At 37.6% G+C, this 22,500-nt stretch overlaps 1 protein-coding gene across 3 annotated transcripts in view; it reads left to right on the top strand.

Moving 5' to 3' along the window:
- Nucleotides 1-22,500, top strand: part of LOC144959343 (uncharacterized) — a 90,880-nt gene that overhangs the window by 35,500 nt on the left and 32,880 nt on the right. Inside the window, exons 1-2 of one of the 3 annotated variants that reach the window (XM_078891906.1) lie at nt 11,246-11,599; nt 11,958-12,134. The gene's annotated coding sequence lies outside the window, so the exon portion shown is untranslated. Of the gene's footprint in view, nt 1-1,078; nt 2,699-11,245; nt 12,135-22,500 lie in introns of those variants that run through there. The other 2 variants (XM_078891908.1, XM_078891905.1) reach the window with 2 other exon arrangements.

A 22,500-nucleotide genomic window follows, 5' to 3' on the forward strand; every position in this document is an offset into this window, starting at 1 on the left:
ACCGGCAATATTGGAGACACCTCACACAGGAAATACTGGAAACAGCCAAGGCGACCCGATCTTTCGGTCGAGACGCGAAAGGCATCTAAGTCAAGTAAGTCAATCTGTCACGTTTTCTTTACTCTTGCGTGACAGTGACACGTAGATTTCTAAAAACTTTGTCAGAAAAATCTCGTCCTTTCAAATGTCGATCCATTTAAATGACCCTCATCTTGGAAAAAATAAAAATAAAACCAAAACAAAATCAAACCCTCTCAAACCTGACCGTTAACAGCGTTGTCTCTGTCCGAAAAAAAATATAATATCGCCTAACAGGCGTCATGTCCCGTCTTAAATGTTAAATGTTGCTGTTTCCAGAGACGGCATTAGCTGGTTCAAGACCTAAGTACTTAACTTTCCAGGCAAGTGCTTGTTTTTTTAGACCTTTATAATTAAGGGGTGTGTGTGTGTGTGTGTGTGTGTGTGTGTGTGTGTGTGTGTTTGGGGGGGGGGGGCAAGTGGCCGAGTGGTTAATGCATTGCACTGTGACTCGGACGGTCCCGGGTTCGACCCCCGCTCCAGGCACTTTCGTTTTTTTTTCCTTTGGCAAGATTAATATTAATCCCCAATTTCCTAACTTATTGGACAACACGAGTGATTCTTGTTGAGACAATAGACATAATATTGTTTGATGAATTAGATATGTATTCATTTCGTGGCGGTAGTGCATAATTTGATAATAGCAGTTTTACCTTGATATTTATTAGGCTTCGGGAATAATAAGAGCGATACATACATCGTGTATAATTGTCCAAAAAAAAAAAAAAAAAAAAAAAAAAAACCCGCTCGATCACTCACTGATCAGTTGGTTTTTTTTTAGCTTTTTATTGCGTCATATCCATTAAACGTGCTCAAAGCTCTTAACTTCGCGAAGTCCCAGGTTTGAAGGTTTTTGCAAAGACGAGGGTCATTTAAATCGATCGATATTTGAAGGACAAGTTTTCTGATCAAATTTCTAATAAGTGTTTTTCCAGAAACCGGCAGTATTTAATTTTCATGCATCCTTTAACTAAAGATTATGTCTTCCATCTGTCCCCAGGAAGATGCAGACATCCGGCTCAGGAAGTCCAGCGACCCAGTCACGGATAATGACAACAATTTAAGGCAAATGTTGAATTACGTCAGTACTATATAGATTATGCCAATTTTTGTATGGTGGATTTTTTTTTACCATGAACAATGCTAAAACAATACCTGTAAAAAAAGGTGACATTGCGTAAAATATAGCCATGAAGATAGGATAAATCACCAGGATAATATTGCGCTGCCTCCCTATACCTATGTTTGGATATAGCCCCTGACAATTATCATGGTACAGTTTTTCTAGCTAAATACCCATTGACGTCAATCAAACAATCTGGCAACTTTATCTGTAATTGAACGAAATGGATGTCACCCAGCTCTTTGTTATTAAAAAAAAACAACTATAAACGTTTAATTTTACACATGGATAGTTTTGTGTGATGGTACGTTATAGATAGTATGCAGATGACGTCACTCAGGCCTTTGTTATTGTTTTTGCCATCGGCGTTTGTGAGTTGTTCTCACTAAACTGTATTAACCAGACTATAAAAGTTCATGGTTACACAGAGTTTGTGTATTGGTCCGTTATACTTCCGGATGGCAATGTTGTGAACTCCTTGGCCAAGCGCATTCTATCTATATCCGGCTGGATGACGTTGTGAGTATTTTACCCAAACGCATAGCATCAATAGGTCAAGATAATGAGCGCGATAATAATGAGAAATAATGTCTTGAACATCCGAGTAATTCGGTGGTAATGAACCGTGCATATCGTGCATTCTTTCACGCAGCAAAGATTAAAGCAAGGTGGAAGATGACCTCGCTCATGACCCGACTACAAATGTCCAACACATTTTGCAGTAACTAACGGTTCTATAGTCCCTTCCAAAACCCGTGCGCACGCGTTGATGCGAATAATAATATCTTCACAACTGACGTCAGCGCCAGGTTATGTTCGTTGTGATATCTTGAAAAACGACATTTCTTTCAAATCGACCCCCCCCCCCCTTCCCTCTAAACTTTATATTCAGAACTGTAAAAAGGCCTGGTGATTTGTTTATTTCTTTTAAATCGAAGTTTTTAGACGATCTTTGTATATGGCGACGTTTGCAGACCTGCCCAGTACTACGAAAAATTCGTAGAATTACGAAATTTTGGATTCAGCTACAGAGTTGCATTCGCTTCTTTGACTCAATAAATCTTGTTGAAAAGAAAAAAAAAATTAGTTCCTTAGATCCTATATCCAGGACTGTGAATCATTTGTGGATCAGGGTCATGGCAAATTATTGATTTGTAAAGCTATTAATTCATAGTGACTTTTTCCTTTTTTTCCCTTGGAAACGACGAATTTTAAAAATTCCATGTACGCAGCTCTGCGTCGGTCCCAGCTGAACAATCTCTCCACCACTAATACTACTACAACCTAATCTCTCCTATACGACGTTGGACGAGAACACAGAGCTACACAACCCTTGCCCCAGTTCTTCAGAGAAAAGAATGTCTTCGTTTACAAAATATTTAACTGAAGTGGACAAGCTGTTCTTGATGGAGCAGAAAAACGTGAGCTAAAACCCTGGTCGACGATATAGCTATGAGATGGCGTTCAAATGACAGCACTGTCGACAGATCCTCTCGGGTAAGTAGTTCTTTCATCTGAAGGTAAAATTTACCTTCTTCTTCTTCTTCTTCTTCTTCTTCTTCGTCTTCGTCTTCGTCTTCTTCTTCTTCTTCTTCTTCTTCTTCTTCTTCTTCTTCTTCTTCTTCTTCTTCTTCTTCTTCTTCTTCTTCTTCTTCTTCTTCTTCTTCTTCTTCTTCTTCTCCTTCTTCTTCTTCTTCTCCTTCTTCTCCTCCTTCTCCTCCTCCTCCTCCTCCTCCTCCTCCTTCTTCTTCTTCTTCTTCTTCTTCTTCTTCTTCTTCTTCTTCTTCTTCTTCTTCTTCTTCTTCTTCTTCTTCTTCTTCTTCTTCTTCTTCTTCTTCCTCTGTTCCCATTTTCCACCTCCATTCGTTCCTATATCTTCTCATTCCTCCTTTTCCACCACCACGACTACCACCACCACCATCATCATCATCATCATCATCATCATCATCATCATCATCATCATCATCATAATCATCATCATCATCATCATCATCATCATCGCATCATCATCGCCATCATCATCATCATCATCATCATCAAATATGATAACATGTCATAATGAGTTGAATATTATAAGCGATGTGAGAGAAAAAAAGTAGACAAAAGATACAATAAAACCAGTTAAATGGAAATTATTCCATTTGATTTCGTGTCTATTTCGATATGAATAATGTGAACTGAGATTTGATTATGTGACATGGTGGCAATAAACAATAATTAACAATATTAGACATAAATAATAATAATAAAGATAATAATAAAATTATGTTTTCCCAGTGATAATGTCTTTTTAATTCTGTCTCGGAGTTAACCCCCCCCCCCCCCCCCCCCCCGAGGTGACTGAAGCGTCAACCATCAGTTTCATTCTTTGCTGAAAATGGGTTTTGATCCTGAAACAACCCGTATATTTAGTATTTTGTTCTCTTTAGAATCTGTTATATTCAAGCTTACTAATAAAAAGGTGAAAATGGAAAGTCTTCAGAGAGAAACATTACGATCCCAGACTTCGGGCAGAGTTCTCTATAATATATTAAAGCTTGATCTTTTATTTATTTATTCTCACCTCGTTTTTTTACACATTCTCCAACAGCGTTGTTTCGTCCAGAATTCCAGGAGTCATCAGGGAGTAATTTAGAAGTGTCTAGGAGGAATGTTGTCAACTGATGTCTGGGAGGAATGCCAACTGGTGTCTGGGAGGAATGTTGTCAACTGGCGTCTGGGAGGAATGTCAACTGACAACATTCCTCCCAGACACCTCTAAACGACCTCCTGATGACTCCAGGAATTCTGGACGAAACAACGTTGTTGGACAATGTGTAAAAAAAAAAGAGGTGAGAATGAATAAATAAATAATTCGCTCCACGAAACGGCCGAGCACTCTACGTGGTTCCAGCTAACTCCCCTCAATCATATTAAAGCTTGATCAATACTTTTAACAGCCCAAAGCTTCTAGTAGCTTAGAAGTCAGTTTTTCATGAAGCTATAATTTATTGTTGTTAGTTCTGTTGAATGGGGTATAACACAACCGATTTATGATGATCTTACAAATCCAGCTACCCAATCACTGATGGGTGGACAGAGGGGTCGGAAAAAAAATCTCGACTGCACCCGGGATCAATCTCGGTCCCCTTGCGTGTGAAGCGAGTGCTCTACCAACTGAGCTAGCCCCCCCCCCCCCCCCCCCACCAGGTCTGATAGCCGAGCACAATTCGTTATCGGCCTGATTTAACATTGTTGCTTTGGACAGTATTTTGCTTCATTTTTTTTTTACAGATTTCCGTTACAACAATGAGCCCAAAACAATTTTGGTTATCAGACTTGACAATAAGTATCTATCTACACGTCAAGTCAGATTTGCTGTGCAAATTATATATTGTGACAATGCCGTGAATCATTTCTTTTTGTGTCCTATAGATAGTATGCACTTGGTAAAGAAGTTCATAACATTTCCATCCAGAAGTATAACGGACCAACACACAAAACTGTGTAACCATGATCGTCTATAGTCTGGTTAATACAGTTTAGTGAGAATCACTCATAAACGCGGATGGCAAAAAGCAATAAAAAAGACCTGAGTGACGTCAACTTCGAATATTTCGCGGTATTATGAAGTTGACGTCACTCAGGTCTTTGTTATTGCCTTAAGCCATCCGCGTTTATGAGTAATTCTCACTAAACTGTATAGATAGTATGCGCTTGGCTAAGAAGCTCATAACATTGCCATCCGGAAGTATAACGGACCGACACACAAAACTATGTGTAACCATGAACTTTTATAGTCTGGTTCATACAGTTTAGTGAGAAGTACTCATAAACGTGGATGGCAAAAAGAATAACAAAGACTTGATTGACGTCATCTTCGTTCTATCTATTAACTAAACTATAAACGCTAAAGGTTACACATAGTTTTGTGTGTTGGTCCGTTATACTTCTGGATGGCAATGTTGTGAGCTTCTTAGCCAAGCGCATACTATCTATAACGACCATGTTCACATGTACATGATGGAAGATCGAATGCCAGTCGGAAACAACTTTAATTGAAAACAAAATGTGCCAGGTAGTTTTGATTGATTCTTTGTTGTGGACCCCCCCCCCCCCACACACAAAAGATATTATTTTTCTGTTGTTGAAATGTCAAAGTATAAACAAGAATGATACGATTTAATTAGGATTGATTATCATAACATTGGGGGTCTCCATGTCTCTGTTGGTAGAGCACTTGCTTCACACTCAAGGGGAACAAGATCGATCCCGGGTACAGTCGAGACTTTTTTCTGACCATCCTGTCCAGCCAGGTCTATTAGATATGGCGGAAAGTACTTTATGATAGAATAGCGTCCTATCAAAAGGATAGCAAGCAGTTTCTCTTGTCGATTTCACTTTATAGAAACCGAGATTAACTCCGGCTTCATGGGCCCAATGGCTCTAAAGTACGAGCCATCATAACACGTACGGTTATGCGAGGTCCTGGGTTCGAACCTCCCTCGGCGCATAGTTGAATCCTTGGAAAAGACTCCTTACCCACATTCTCTCATCGTACTCAGGTGTAAAACGAGTACTTGGCCGTTAACAGCGATGTCTCTGTCCCCAAAAAATGTAATATCGTCTTACCAGGAGTCATGTCATGTCCTACATGTTAAGTGTTGCTGTTCCCCAGGGACCCCTTGCAAAGCGCTTTGAGCACATATATTAGTGGATATTGCACTATATATATAAGCACAAGTAAATATCACAACTACCATTCTGACATGAATTCACCAACTACTATGGTTCAGTTTGGAAAAAGCAGTCAGCTTATGTGGAACAATCTGACAACTATTCCTTGTTTTGTTTGTTTTGTTTTCAACAAGTAAGCTGTCTTCAAACACTGAAAAAACAAACTTGTATTTATTTGACAATTTGACAAGAAACTCGTCCTTCAACAAAAACTTGAGCTTTTATATAGCGCAATCTCTCTCTCTTTCTCTCCCTCTCTCTCTCTCTCTCTCTCTCTCTCTCTCTCTCTCTATATATATATATTATATATATATATATATATAATATATTATATATATATTATATCTATATATATATATATATATATATATATATATATATATATATATATATAATATATATATTATATATATATTTATTTATTATATAAAATACAAATTGTCACTCACATTTTTTGTGCACAATGTGCAAAATGTGAGTGACAATAATATGTATTCTATATTAGCTCTAACCATCATTATCGAGCACTTTCGTACCTACGAGTACCCACCAACACTCATAAATCTATCTATCTATCTATCTATCTATCTATCTATCTATCTATCTATCTATCTATCTATCTATCTATCTATCTATCTATCTATCTATCTATCTATCTATCTATCTATTCTATCTATCTATCTATCTATCTATCTATCTATCTATCTATCTATCTATCTATCTATCTATCTATCTATCTTTCTTTCTATCTATATCTCTATCTATCTATCCATGTATCCATCTATCGTTCAATCCATCCATCCATCTATCTATCTATCTATCTATCTATCTATCTATCTATCTATCTATCTATCTATCTATCTATCTATCTATCTATCTATCTATCTATCTATCTATCTATCTATCTATCTCTCCTTAAAAAAAGAAAAGATTCAATCTGACTAGAAACGGATGTGTTTTTTCCTACTGGTCGGCGTGGCAGTCCCACTGTGGCCATACATATTCTACCATTTGCTGGACAGATAGTACAATTATCAATATTTGATGAAGCAGCCGCCATCCCTAGAGGTTTTCTAAGTCCTTCAAGACGATTCCGGTCGGGTGCCTTTAAACAAAAAGGGTCCTTATGTTTTATGAACTATTCAGCCTTCGTAGGGAAGACTTGTAATTTCCCAAGGTGGGAAATACGGCGATATATCTCGTACATTAAAAAAAAAAAAAAAAAAATAAAAACAAAAGAAAAGTTTATTTTATTTTGGCTGGAAATTTGTCAATTTAACCTTCTTTGGAAAGACTTGTAATATCCCAAGGTGGAAAATAAGGCTATCTATATTATAACCGTGACATAAATTTAAAAAACACGTTTATTTTATTTTGGCTGGAAATTTACTTTAAAAAAAAAAAAAAAAGTGCTATGAGTTGCCAAAATAATCGGAATATTATGCCTTTTTTTATATTCAGTATTTTCTTTCTTCTTTTGTGGTTCCGATACCTCAGTTGGTAGAGCACTGACTTCCCAATCAAAGGGATCGAGATCGATTCCGGATGTAGTCGAATATTTTTTTCAGAGAAAATCGAAACGTCAAAAAAAAAAAAAAAAAAAGTCGAAGAATGAATTGCATTTCTATGATATATGACACATTTTGAAATAAAATTATCATCATTTACTGTGTTGGTACTCTTGACCTGGCCGCAGTATTGATGAGTATTTTACTTAATGCATAGCTTCTAAAGTAATTCCTAAGTAGTTTGCTTAGTTTAGCAATTGGATTCAGTAGTCGGATTTCACGCCGCCCGGCAACGGCAGCCATCTTGGTTCTAAACAAAGAAAATCATTACTTTTTATTCTTCAAGCTGGCTAGAACTTTTCATATGTCATGTGATCAGAATGTGTAAAAGTCAAAATATGATCAAATTTATGTTTTTTCCCCCTCTGGTTACGCTTTTATGCTCGCCGGAGAAATATTTCATACTGGCGTCCGCCGTTGTTCCGATAGTTTAGAGCCAGTGTTACTAAGTTACCATGCGTCATTAGGAAGGAAGTGACGTTACGACGATTGAATCCTATTACTTGCATTGTTTACTGAACGACGACTGGTCGGACTGTCCCTGGGGCGTAGCGTGGTAACTCATGGCCTGACACTGACCAACAAATCACGTCAAAAGACAAGGTCTTTGGCCACAATAAATACTGAACAAAATGACCAATTGTGACGATGGATATTTCTTAAACTGTGAACACATTTCACTATGTGGGTCACGTTGAACACGCTTTGCAATGTGACCAATGACCTCGAGCACACGGGAAGGTAATAATATAGATCGTCCCCATTGAAGTAACCTTCGACTGGTCAAACATTCTTTAACCTAAGATGTCCTTAAAGAGGGCTGACTTCTTTGCCTTTTTAGCTTTAAGTATTGTTGGGCAATTTTGGATCATCTCAAATAATCGATATAGATAGCATGCGCTTGGCTAAGAAGCTCACAATATTACCATCAGGAAGTATAACGGACCAACACACAAATGTGTGTGTAACCTTAAACGTTTATAGTTTGGTTAATACAGTTTTGTGAGAATTACTCATAAACGCGGATGGCCAAAAAAAAAAAAAAAAAAAAAAAACACAAAAAACAAAAAACAAAAACAAACAATAACAAACATATGAGGGACGTCGACTTCATTCAATCTATATGTAATAAATATAAATTTTCTGGCCAAATTGAAACAATAGACATTTTGTCGATATTGGACGGAAATCTTCTTCTTGACATAGCCTACTCGAAAAAAGAACACACACGTATTTCTAACCACTTAACTGTCGTTCTCCGGAAAAAAAAATAATACTTGTATTTAAAAATTTGGCCAGAAAACTCGTTCTTCAACTACCGATATATTTAAATGACGCTCATCTTGTTAAAAACAAACAAACATAAAAAAAAAGAAGACATCGCAAATCTGTAATTTGCTTTAAAATTTGCGAAGTCCCGGGTTTGAGAGTTTTCGCCAAGATGAGGGTCATTTAAATCGATCGATGTTTGAAGGACGAGTTTTCTGGTCAATTTTTAAAAAATAAAGTCATTTTTACAGAGGACAGCAGTTGACTGCTTAAAATTTTGGCCAGAAAACTCGTCCTTCAAATTTCGTACGATTAAAATGACCTGGATCTTGTCGAAAACTATCAAACCTGGGACCTGTTCAATAACCCCCACCGCCCCACTCGATCTCACACTGTTAATAAATATATATATAAATCCCTATATTCCAATCCTATCTTTATCTCTCTATTTTTCTGTACAGTCATTATCCAACTTCCATCCGCCCTTCTCTCTCTCTCTCTCTCTCTCTCTCTCTCTCTCTCTCTCTGTCTCTGTCTCTGTCTCTCTCTCTCTCTCTCTCTCTCTCTCTCTCTCTCTCTCTCTCTCTCTCTTTCTCATTTCCCTTTCTTTTCCTCTCATCCCTCCGTTCATTCTTTTATCCATCAACTCCCCCCCCCCCCCCTTACGCTCCACCTTCTCAACAGTTCCTTTTTTCCCCACTGACATCCAAGGACTTGACATTCTGAATGTCATTGTTGCATCTTCTTAGCCTTGTCATCTGTAATCCCCTGGACAGGCCTTGTCTTGTGACGTCATCATTTGGTGTTCGTTCGAATGAAAACATTGCGTCTGTGCGCTGGTTTGCGTTTGTATGTGTGTAAGTATGTTTGTATGTATACATGCATAGTCTATGTGTGTGTGTGTGTGTGTGTGTGTGTGTGAGTGTGTGTATGTGTAAGTGTGTGTATGTGTTTGTGGTGTGATTTGTGTGACTGTCGAAGAGGCGGTCAACTCTACAGAGCCCACAAGATTGTACAAGTTTGCGTCCACCTTCTCCGACAAGCATAAAAATGTATCCAGAGGAGAAAATCATTATAAATTTCATCATGATTTGACTTGTATACATTCTGATCACATGGCTTGTGAAAAAGTTCTAGCCAGCATGAAGAGTAAAAAGTACCGAATTTCTTTGTTTAGAACAAAACTGCTCGTTGCTGGGCGGTCGTGAAATTAGACTATTGAATCCTATTGGTAGCGAATATCCTCCAAAGGTGCTCAAAGCGCTTTACAACCCCCACCCTAAGCCAACAACAACACTTTACATATAAAAAGACGAGGCATAACACCTGTAAGGCGATACTAGAATGATGAATGTGAGTAAAGAGCCAAGGACTCCACTAAGTGCTACTCAAAATGGAACTCGAACCATGGACCTGATTAACGATTGTTATCAACCCGAAGATGGTATGGAGAATGAAATCACCAAATTGATTTACTTGAATTAGAACGTGCTTTCATAGTTGAGTCTCTGCAACGCTTACTTGATATCGATATAGGATACAAATCTACCACAAATTACTTTCCGACACGACCCAGCTACCCAATCCCTTTTCCAAAAATAAAAAGATGAAAATAATGTTTTAAAAAAACAACAACAACAAAAAAAAAAACAAAAAAAACAAACAAAAAACAAAAAAAATAAAAATAACAAACAAAACAAAACAAAAGAAAACAACAACAAAAAAAAAAAAAAAGAAAAACAAAAAAAAAAAAAGCAAACCAAAACAACAAACAAAACCAAAACCAAACAAACTAGATTGCACCCGAGATCGATACCGATCGTTTTGCTTGTGAGGCGACCACTTTATCTGACCACTCTGAGCTAAACACTCTAAAAGTAAAGCATATTAAATGTTTGAATCCATTGATGAGAGAGGGAAATGAAATGTTATAACTATAACTGACGCCACCAGAATTCATTCTAATCAGAAAAAGGAAGTTAAATGCATAGAGATTAGACAATTATAATTTTGTTGTTGTGAGTATAAGACATGTTTTACAAGAGTCGTCACTGGCTGTTATCGGTATTTGTCTTACATACTTATTCACACCCTTCGAGTCAAATAATGTAAGGCATAATAATAAGAGTAAAGCGTCCGGGGCCTGAGTTATTCACCCGGTACTCATTCAGTCTCTCACCACTCTCAGCCTATCTATCGTCTTCTTCTTCAAGTACCAAGTCTGTGTCAGACATTAGTGTTCATGGTACGCCATTCACCTCTCTGATCAGATAATCTCAGAAAACTAATATTACTCTTCTCTTTCTTTGTCACCCAGCTGTTCTTCATAAAAATCTTCATAAGACGAGACATCTCTCTTTTCGGCTTTTGAAACCAAACACACTTTTCTATTAAGAAATATTAATTTAGGTTGGCGGCACCAAAATAATTCCTCATTGTTTTTGGTAATTAATTAATTATTGTCTATATTGTAGTCGTTCTATAATTAATGATTGCATTCCTTTTGAACCCTCTCATGATTGCCCTACCCTTTCGCGACGTCAAATAATCCACATTCCCTATCTGGCGGAAAACACGGCGCGTCGATCCGCCGCTCGTGACAAAACCGCCCGCCCGCCCAATAGGGAAACGAGCATCAAGCATCTCGCACTGCTAAATCGTGTTACCGGGGAGACTCTCGTACGTTTAACACCTGTAGTGTAGTAGCAGCATTGTTACAGTATGGCAGTGTCGGCGGTCATGATTCTTGGCAGTGATTAGTGATGTCTCTTCTTTGCGACAAGGAGTTTAGATCCATCTTTATGAGCGTGACCACACACTAGAAACGAACACACTATTAGCTTTTGTGGGTTTTTTTTAATGAGTCAGTGATATTGATCTCAACACAATTACATGTTAATTTTTACATCAATCTTTTGAAAACAAACTTTTTTTATTCATTACTTTTCCTATATAAAGGAAAATAACTTTGCATTGCATCACAAAATAAAAATAAAATAAAATTATAAGTTTATATTTATTTTTAGTGGTCTGCTGTGAAATTGAATTTAAAAATAAATTGAAATAGAACTAAAGCAGTTTTAAAAAACAAAACAAAAACAAAAAAAAAAAACAAAGAAAAAACACAAACAAACACAAAAAACAAACAACAAAACAAACAAACAAGAAGGCAACAACCGCTAAAACCATCTGGGCCTTTTCAGTGTATTCCAGTTATCAATAGAAAAACATCATAAGCTTTGTGATTCCACCTCTGTACAGACAGTTGCTATTTCTATAAGAAAGAACCAAAGGAGTATTTTCATATGAAAGTTAACGTCGTTGTCGATATACTTTAACATACGTTGTTGTGATCATTCAATCAAACGGTTTACATGGTGGTAAGTTATTATTCTTTTTATTTACATAGACGTATATTTCTATTAGAAGGGATTGGGGGGGGGGGGGGGGGTCGGGAGTCGGGGGGTAGATCAGTTGGAAGAGTCCTCAATGGCTCAGCGTACGGTCTTTGCTTTGTAAATCAAAAGGTACCGAGTTCGAATACCCACTGCGATTTGTGGCCTTGATCAAGTACCTCGCCCTAGCTCAGTTTGCAGCGCTGCACTGCGGATGACGCCTGGGTTATTCCAGTCTTCCCTTGTAATAGACCCTAAAGACAAATTTCTCTTATGAGATGGAAAGAGAGAATTTTATTTATGATTTATTATTCTCGAGCAATGAGACTGAAATCGATCCCAGCTGCAACCGCGAGTACTTTTGACCCCTCGGTTCTCTCAGCAGTGATTGGATAGTTGAGCTTTTATATAGCGCAATATCCACTTCTCGTGCTCTTAGCGATTTACAAAGGTCCCTGTGCTACAGCAACACGTAACATAAAGAACGAGACATGACGCCTGTTAGGCGATAATACCATTTTTTTTCGACAGAGACAATGCTGTTAAAGGCCAGGCGCTCATTTTACACCTGAGTACGGTAAGAGAATGTGAGTAAAGAGTCTTCTTCAAGGACTCAACTATACGCCGAGCGAGGATCGAACCCCGATCCGAAAGCGAGTGCCATACCACAAGACCACATAGCAGCAGAGCCGGATATCTGGGTCCGTTAGATATTATAGTGGGGGGAGGGGGGGGGGAGGGGACGTACCCTTATCTTACCGAAGTTCCGTCTCCCTACAGAGGTTGGATGGCGTGGGACGCAAGTCTTCGCGTTTTTTGAACGTATGTTGCGCTAAATTAGCATCTCGTTAGAAGGGTAGAAAACAATTGCTTCTGTTTGTTTAACACCTAAGAAACTGGGATGAGCTCCGGGCCTCGTGGATCTTCAAAGGAAAAGCTCTCAAACCTGGCTGTTCGCGAAGTCCCAGGTGTGAGGTTTTTGTGTTTTTTTTTTTCAAAGACGAGTGTAATTTAAATCGATCGATATTTGATGGACGAATTTTCTGACCAAATTTTCAAAATACATGTCTTACGCCACGCTTGTTTTATGGTACAACTAGGCAGGGGCATTATAAGGACATAGAGATCTTAATATTATGTTAAATAAAGTAAAAACAAATAGTCGGAAAAACTTTTTTTGTCATGCCCTGAATATAATGAAGACAGCGATTGACAAAAGTTTGTATCTTGGCTGATGTGGTCAAGGTTGTTCGCCAAGTCTTTGACCCATAGAGCAGGAATGCTTTAACATTAGTGTTAAATATTTTGAGCTTGGTGTTTGTGGATATGCTGGACGCTTTCCATACAATACAATATTGCAAAAACCTGGCGCGCTTTCTTGGTTCTAGCGAAGGTCCGAATTATTGACTACCTTCAGATTCCATTTTCAGCAGTGAGTTAGCCCGACATGAACGTATTTGCAGGTCTGATAACCGAACTCACTTCTGGGCTCGTTTTAAAAGTTGTTGTAATGGAGCATATTTTGCGTTGTTAAGGTAAAATACTCACAATTTCCGACAGCCAAATTTGACATAGCAACACATAAAGCTGTGTGCAACTTTTAACGTTTATTAAGTCTTCTTGATATAATTTAGTGATAACTTATTACTAACAGGCTGGCTAAAGTAATAATAAAGAGCTGAGTGACGTCATTTTCATTCTTTCTACTGACTGCAGATTCCATATTCAGCTCCAACATAAATCCGGATTAAATTGACGGATGACCAAGGCGATACAAACACACAATGAATCATAATGTAAACGATGTTCTAATTTTAAGCCTAAATAACAATGTGAAATTGAATGTAAGCTTCAATTCAATAAACGAAATCAGATAATGTGGACGATTCGGGTTTCCCCTTTATCAACAAAACAGGATGAATGAGACATTAAAGACGAATGAGATAATGTAGTAGTGTCGTTGTTAAGGTGAATAAACAAAAATATTGATGTTTTTGCTCATCCACCTTAACAACGCCACTATTATTATCATCTGTTTTTCGTTTATTAAATTGAAGCTTACATTCAATTTCACATTGTTATTTATTTCTTCGAGCTTCGAGCAGCACCATGTAGATACATTAATTTTAAACCTTCTACAGTCTTAGTTCAAAAGCGGAAGCGTGCTCGTCCTGTCATAAGGTCATGTTGAAAACACACTGGAGGAGCAGCTGTCACGTCTCTTTGTTTAACTTTCGATCCGATGACAAAATCAACACGGGTTACCTATTCATACTGGACTTTCTTTTGCTTCTCCGCTCTCATTTATACTACTAGGATGTTCAATCAGTGATATAGATAGAATGCGCTTGGCTAAGACGCTCACAACATTACCATCCGGAAGTCTTACGGACCGACACACAAAACTCTGTGTAACCTTGAACTTTTATAATCTGTATAATACCGTTTAGTGAGTATTACTCATAAACGTGGATGGCGCAAAACAATAACAAAGACATGAGTGAAGTCACTTCGTTCTATCTATAAACGTTTAAAGTTACACATTGTTTTGTGTGTTGGTACGTTATAGATAGTATGTGCTTGGCTAAGAAGCTCATAACATTGCCATCCGGAAGTATAACGGACCAACACACAAAACTGTGTGTTTCCATGAAAGTTTATAGTCGGATTAATATAGTTCAGTGAGCTTTACTCATAAACGCGGATGGCAAAAAACAATAACAAAGACCTGAGTGACGTCATCTTTGAACTATCTATAGATAGAACGACGTTGACGTCACTCAGGTCTTTGTTATTATTTTTTTTCCATCCCCGTTTATGAGTAATACTCACTGAACTGTATTAACCCGACTATAAACGTTCATGGATACACACAGTTTTTTGTGTTGGTCCGGATGGCAATGTTACCAGCTTCTTAGCCAAGCGCATACTATCTATATCCGGCTGGCGGATGTAATGAGTTATTTTTTTAACTAATCGCATAACATCAATAGCTGAAATTCTCCAGTTATCGTCTTATTTCTCACGGTCACGGCCTAAGGAACAATCTGAATGGGATGATCTATATTACATTTCCATGTGCTCGAGGTCATTGGTCACATTGCAATATCTGTTCAAATTGACCCACATAGTGGAAAGTGTTCACAGTTTGAGAAAATATCCAAGATCACAATTGGCCATTTTGCACAGCGTGTCTCATGAGTATGTTTACAACTTTCACAAACACAGCAGCGTGTTTATATTTATTGAGAAATGTCCAATCGTTGTACAGCAACAAATCATGTGAATGATGACTAGGTTGGACGAAAACATGAATATAGATAGAATGCGCTTGGCCAAGGAGTTCACAACATTGCCATCCGGAAGTATAACGGACCAACACACAAACTCTGTGTAACCATGAACTTTTATAGTCCGGTTAATACAGTTTAGTGAGAACAACTCAAAAACGCGGATGGCAAAAAACAATAACAGAGGCCTGAGTGACGTCATCTGCATACTATCTATAGATAGTTTGCGCTTGGCAAAGAAACTCAAAACATTGCCATGCCGAAGTCGAACGGACTAACGCACAAAACTGTGTGTAACCATGAACGTTTATAGTCAGGTTAATACAGTTCAGTGAGCATTACTTATAAACGCGGATGGCAAAAACAATAACAAAGGCCTGAGTGACGTCATCTGCATACTATCTATAGATCGCTCCCATTGACCGAGGCATCCCGACTGATTCCCTGTAACAATTGACACACTCATCGTTCAATGGCAACAACTGACACGTTGTTTAGTCGACGGTTCGACTGTCACGATTTTGTGGGACCCTCCTCAACCGTAGCCATCGTTAAGTTATAGATAGAATGCGCTTGGCCAAGGAGTTCACAACATTGCCATCCGGAAGTATAACGGACCAACACACAAGCTCTGTGTAACCATGAACTTTTATAGTCTGGTTAATACAGTTTAGTGAGAACAACTCACAAACGCGGATGGCAAAAACCATAACAAAGGCCTGAGTGACGTCATCTGCATACTATCTATAGCCTGACATTGAAACCCAAAAAGACTGGCATTTTGACGTCATTATTTGTTTTTTGCACCGTCTAGTGAGTTGTCGTTAGTAGTGCTCATGGAAACAAGTGGTCCCATTGGTTGAGCTATTGAATACAACTCACGATTTGTTTTCTTTTGTGGCAAAAGACTGGCATTTTGACGTCATTTTTTTTTGTCAGTGTCAGGCTATGAGTTAACGATGGCTACGCCTCAACGATTACAAAGCGCCCATAGTGCTATTATGACAGCCGCCTTCGGGACGGAAGTCATGGGTTCGAATCCCACTCTGAGCGGCGCGTAGTTGAGTCCTTGGGAAATTCTCTTTAGTCACATTCTCTCACCGTACTCAGGTTAACAATAAGTACTTGGCTGTTAACAGCGTTGTCTCTACTTTAAAAAGTTGTAATATCGCCTATCAGGCGTCATGTCTCGCTCTACATTTTACGTATTGCAGTTGGTCAGGGACCCTTTGTAAAGGACTTTGAGCACGTTTAGTGGATATTGCGCTGTATAAAAACTCAGGTTTTTTTGGTTTTTTGTTTTTGTTTTTTTTTTTAAATTGTCTCTGTCGAATAAAAATGTAATATCGCCTAACAGGCGTCATGTCTCGTCCTTCATGTTAGTGTTGCTGTTGGCTTATGATCCCTTGCAACGTGTTTTGGGCACGTCCAGTGGATATTTATCTCTATAAATACTCCACAATAAAGCCCAAGGCCTGAGACTTAAAAAAAAAATGAGGGTTGTTTTAATTGGTCGATATTTCAATGAAGAGGGTTTTTTGGCCAACATTTTATAAGCGTGTTTTTTTTAGACATTGACAGGGTTTTTGATGCTATTTTGTTAAATAAAAAACTCACAACACCGCCAGTCAAATATAACGAACCAACACACACGCACAAAACTATGTGTAGCCTTAACCATAACGTCTGAGTGATATTAAAATTTAGTGAAAACTAATCACTAACAGGCTGTCTAAAGAAATAATAAACTAGAGCTGAGTGACTTCAATTTCGTTCCTGCTATAGATATTGTGTGCTTGGCTAAGAAACTCACAACAATGCCATCCGGAAATATAACGGACCAACACACAAAACTATGTGTAACCTTGAACGTTTATAGTCTTAGTAAGAATTACTCATAAACATGGATGGCAAAAAAAAAAAAAATAAAAAAAAATAAAACCCAACAACCCCCCCCTCAACCCCCCCCCCCCCCCACAAAAACAACAAACAATAAAAAAGGCCTGAGTGACGCCAACTTCGTTCCATCCATCAGAAGAATTAGATCTCACTAAGTTCTATCAATCAGACAATACACGTTTAAGGTTACACCCAGTAAAGTTTTTTAAAGTTTTCGACTGGCGAAGGTTGTGAGCATTTTAGGTCACCGTTAATATAGCATCAATAGGCATGCAAGAGCGGAGAATTCCAGTATTGTTCACGTCATTGTCGGAAAAATCAATAGCACCGCCACATACTCTGATTACAATGGGGAGAGAGCGTTGAACAAACACCTAAGATAAAGGTTATAGTGATAATAATAATAATAATAATAATAATAATAATAATAATAATAATAATAATAATAATAATAATAATAATAATAATAATAATAATAATAATAATAATAATAATAATATGACAGTTATTTCAATGAGAGCGATCTATGTTCGGGTTTTCGTCCAACCATGTCATCAATCACACGATTTGTTGCCGTCCAACAATTAGATTCAATAGTCTGATGTCACGTCGCCCAGCAACGGCGGCCATCATGGTTCTAAACAAAGAAAATCTGTACTTTTTATTCTTCAAACTTTTCATATGTCTTGTGATCAGAATGTGTAAAAGTCAAAACATGATCAGATTTATAATGTTTTTTTTCCCTCTGGATACGCTTTTATTCTCGTCGGAGAAATATTTCATAAGGGCGCCCGCCATTGTTCCGATAGTTTAGAGCCAGTTACAAAGTTACCATGCGTCATTACGAGGGAAGTGACTTTACGACGACTGTTGAAGCGTATAGGATATTTCTTAACAAATGTAAACACGCTGCTTTTTATTTTTTTTTTAACGTTATAAACATACCCATGTGTCAGCTGAATCAAATGACCAATCGTGATGTTAAATATTTAAAAAGATGTGGAGACTTTTCACTATGTGCGTCACTTTGAGCTCATTTTGCAATGTGACCAATGACCTCGAGCACATGGAAAGTTAATATAGATAGAATACGCTTGGGTAAGAAGCTCACAACATTGGCATCCAGAAATATAACGAACCAAAACACAAAACTATGTGTAACCGTAAACGTTTATAGTCTGGTTAATACAGTTTTGTGAGAATTACTCATAAATGCGGATGGCAAAAACAATAACAAAAAACCCGAGTGACGTCAACTTCATTTTATCTATAGATCTACCATTGACAATCATTTTCAAATTAGACTTTTACTTATCCATTCACTGGTAGCCACTGACATTTACATTGAAGAGGAATAATATAGAAGGAACAAAAGTGACACCACTCAGCTCTTTGTTATTTTTTTTTTAACCAGCCATTTTATGAGTCGTTTTCACTAAATTGTATTCATCAGACTATAAACGTTTAAGATTACACACAGTTTTGTGTGTTGATACGTTATATCCGGCTGACGGATGTTATGAGTATTTTAGCTAAGCGAATAACATCAATAATGATATTGTCTTTAGTAAATATATTTGTTTTAAAAAAAAACAAAAAAAAAAACAAACAAAAAAAAAAAACAAAAAAAAACAACAACAACAAAAATTACAAATAAATAATTTGTCTCACATACAAAGATCATTTTCATGTATTTGCCATGCTCAAATCGCTTTACAATATTCCAGCAGACCGTGCAGAATCGGAACCCTATTTCCATTTCAAACAGGCTTCTTTTTTTTCTTTTAGTACTCTTATAATATCCGTTACTGCCATTAGCCAGATACTCATTCACACCTGAGTCGAGTGGCGTAATGTGTGGTAAATAGTGTCTTACCCAAGAACCTGAATTTTCCGTGATCACTGTCACCCACAAGACGAGACACCGTATACCCCTGAGCCAGCGAGCCTCAGAAACAACATAGATTCACTGTTTCAAAACGGTATAAGGGCGAACCCACACCGGAGACCGACTCCGACGACTCGGCACTGCCGTCCTCTACCGTCTTCCGGATAAAGACGTCGGGCACTGACAAAACACTAAGAATAAAGAGAAGAGACGCAAATCTACCCATACCAAGCTCGGAAGAAAAAAAAAACACGGCTGAGAACGTCGGGTTCTTGGTATGGGTATGTCTAGCGGCTGTTTTCTTTATTCTTAGTATTTTGTCAGTACCCGACGTCTTTATCCGGAAGACGGCAGAGGACGGCAGTGCCGGGACGTTGGAGTCAGTCTCCGGTGTGGGTTAGCCCTCTGGGTGTACGCTTTAGCAGGTCAGATAGTCTGTCACAATAGGCTTCAACAGTCGTGTCGTCACTTCCCTCGTAATGACGCATGGTAACTTAGTAACTGGCTCTAAACTATCGGAACAATGGCGGACGCCCTTATGAAATATTTCTCCGACGAGAATAAAAGCGTATCCAAAGGAAAAAAAAACCAAAACAACTTTAAAAATCTGATCATGTTTTATGTTTTGACTTTTACACATTCTGATATGAGAAGTTCTAGCCAGCATAAAAAATAAAAAGTACAGATTTTCTTTGTTTAGAACCACTATAGCCGCCGTTCCTGGGCGACGTGACATCAGACTATTGAATCCAATTGTGGACTTGCTTTAACATTGTTGTAATGGACAATATTTTGCGTCGGTTTAAGAGTCATTACAACAAATAGCTCATAACTGTTGGAATTATCACACCTGTAAAACTGGCTAAAAACAGAACGGATATTATAAGAGTACTAAAAGAAAAAAAAAGAAGCCTAAAGGGCAACCGGTACTGTTTGAAATGGAAATAGGATTCCGATTCCACACACGTAGTTGTAATGGACAATATTTTGCGTTGGTTTGAAAATATTTCTATTACAACAAAGACCTCATAACTTTTAGGGTTATCAGACCTGTGAAAAAGGACACCTTAATTTGATTAAACATTGTAATAATGTCACGTTTGAGAGTATTTTCATGACAACAATCAGCCGATAACAATTTTGGTTATTAGACCTGTAAATAAGTACACGTTGGCTTGATTTACCATTGTTGTAATGGAAAATATTTTGCGTTGATCTGAAAGTAATTCCATCACAACGACGAGCTCATAACAATTCGGATTATCAGACCTGCAAATAAGAACACTTGGACCCCGACATAATACCAATATGAGCGGGGGCGGGGCCACGTAATAAGATACAATAAAAATAAAAAGAGCAGTTACGTGAGGCCAACGTTAACTCTGAAGTACCTTTAATGTCACAGGGTTATTATCTTCCCGACTTTAATTCTAAAATCAATGCAACCAGCATAGTGACAACATAAGACACGACCTATAACATTATCATTATCATCATCATCACTTGACGAAGACGTTGTCAAGTGTATGAGGTTGAAACACGACGTGTTGGTAATGGATAAATCGTTTGCCGTTTTCATTTTCGATTAGGGATAATAACTTAACCTTGTGGGGAAAAAAAAAAAAACAAACAACAAAACAACAAAAAACAGAACTAAGTCGCTCTCGCATTTGTCATACTGAAAATGTAAAAGTCAATCTTAGCTATAGAGTTATAGTTTGTTTGTTTGTTTGTTTGTTTGTTTTTAAGGGTTTTACGGCGCTTGTAACACATTTAGGTTATATCAGCGCCAGTAAAAAGGAAGAGAATGGGATAGTAAAAAGTTCTAGAATTACAGTTAAAGCACCCAAGAAAAAGTAAGACATAGGGGAACTGGGAACAAATAGGGATCAGATGTATATTTAAAGAGCATACCACCAATGTAATTAGCTTGAGATCACCTATAATTCCTATCCGGACATAAAAACAAAATCCAACAAAGAGGAATACACTTAAATGCTTACATTATACATCCAAAATAACAAATATTTATCAGAGAGATGATTTACAAGGAAAAAAATATCATAGAGTTATAGTGACACCCTTAGAATCACGTACAACGTAACATCAAATACCACGTTGTATCACATCATGAATAGTAGTTATACATGATTTAAATTTTGGTTTAAACAAAACGAATTAATCAGCACAGGATTTTCACCAGTAGATTTATACAACTATGAGATATTCAACGAGCGTCTTTTTTTTTCGTGCAAAACTGAAGATTATAAATCCCTCTTCAATTCAAGACAGTTACAGTACTAAAGTTCTGTCATTGTGGTAAGTTGCTTCTTTATAGATAAAATGCTGTTGACGTCACTCGGGTCTTTGTTATTGTTTTTTGCCATCCACGTTTATGAGTACTTCTCACTAAACTGTATGAACCCGAGTATAAAAAAGTTCATGGTTACACAGAGTTTTGTGTGTTGGTTCGTTATACTTCCGGATGGCAATGTTGTGAGCTTCTTAGCCAAGCGCATACTATCTATAGTGCTAATGTTCTGTCATTGTGGTGAGTTGCTTCTTCCCTTTATATATAGTATGCAGATGACGTCACTCAGGCCTTTGTTATTGTTTTTGCCATCCGCGTGTGTGAGTTGTTCTCACTAAACTGTATTAACCAGACTATAAAAGTTCATGGTTACACAGAGTTTGTGTGTTGGTCCGTTTTACTTCCGGATGGCAATGTTGTGAACTCCTTGGCCAAGCGCATTCTATCTATATGAATGGCCTCGTTCTAAAGTGTATGGTGCATTAACCAGTAGATTTTTGACCAATCAAAACATGAAATTCGTGACACACCTTCATAAGAGCTCTGACAAACATAGTTGGTTGTTTATAAACATCTCTGATCATTGTAATCGTTTTGATAGATAGTGTGCGACTAGCTAAAAAGATCACAACATTGCCACCCGGAAGTATAACGGACCAACACACAAAACTATGTGTAGTCTGGAACCATAATTCACAATGTACTTTTGGTATATTATAATATACAGCGTGTCCCAGAAGTCTGGAACCATAATTCACAATGTACTTTTGGTATATTATAATATACAGCGTGTCCCAGAAGCCTGGAACCATAATTCACAATGTACTTTTGGTATATTATAATATACAGCGTGTCCCAGAAGCCTGGAACCATAATTCACAATGTACTTTTGGTATATTATAATATACAGCGTGTCCCAGAAGTCTGGAACCATAATTCACAATGTACTCTTGGTATATTATA

The sequence above is a fragment of the Berghia stephanieae genome, chromosome 13, assembly GCF_034508935.2.
Source record: "Berghia stephanieae isolate SIO BIC M18660-M18661 chromosome 13, UCSD_Bste_1.3, whole genome shotgun sequence".
NCBI lineage: Eukaryota > Metazoa > Mollusca > Gastropoda > Nudibranchia > Aeolidiidae > Berghia > Berghia stephanieae.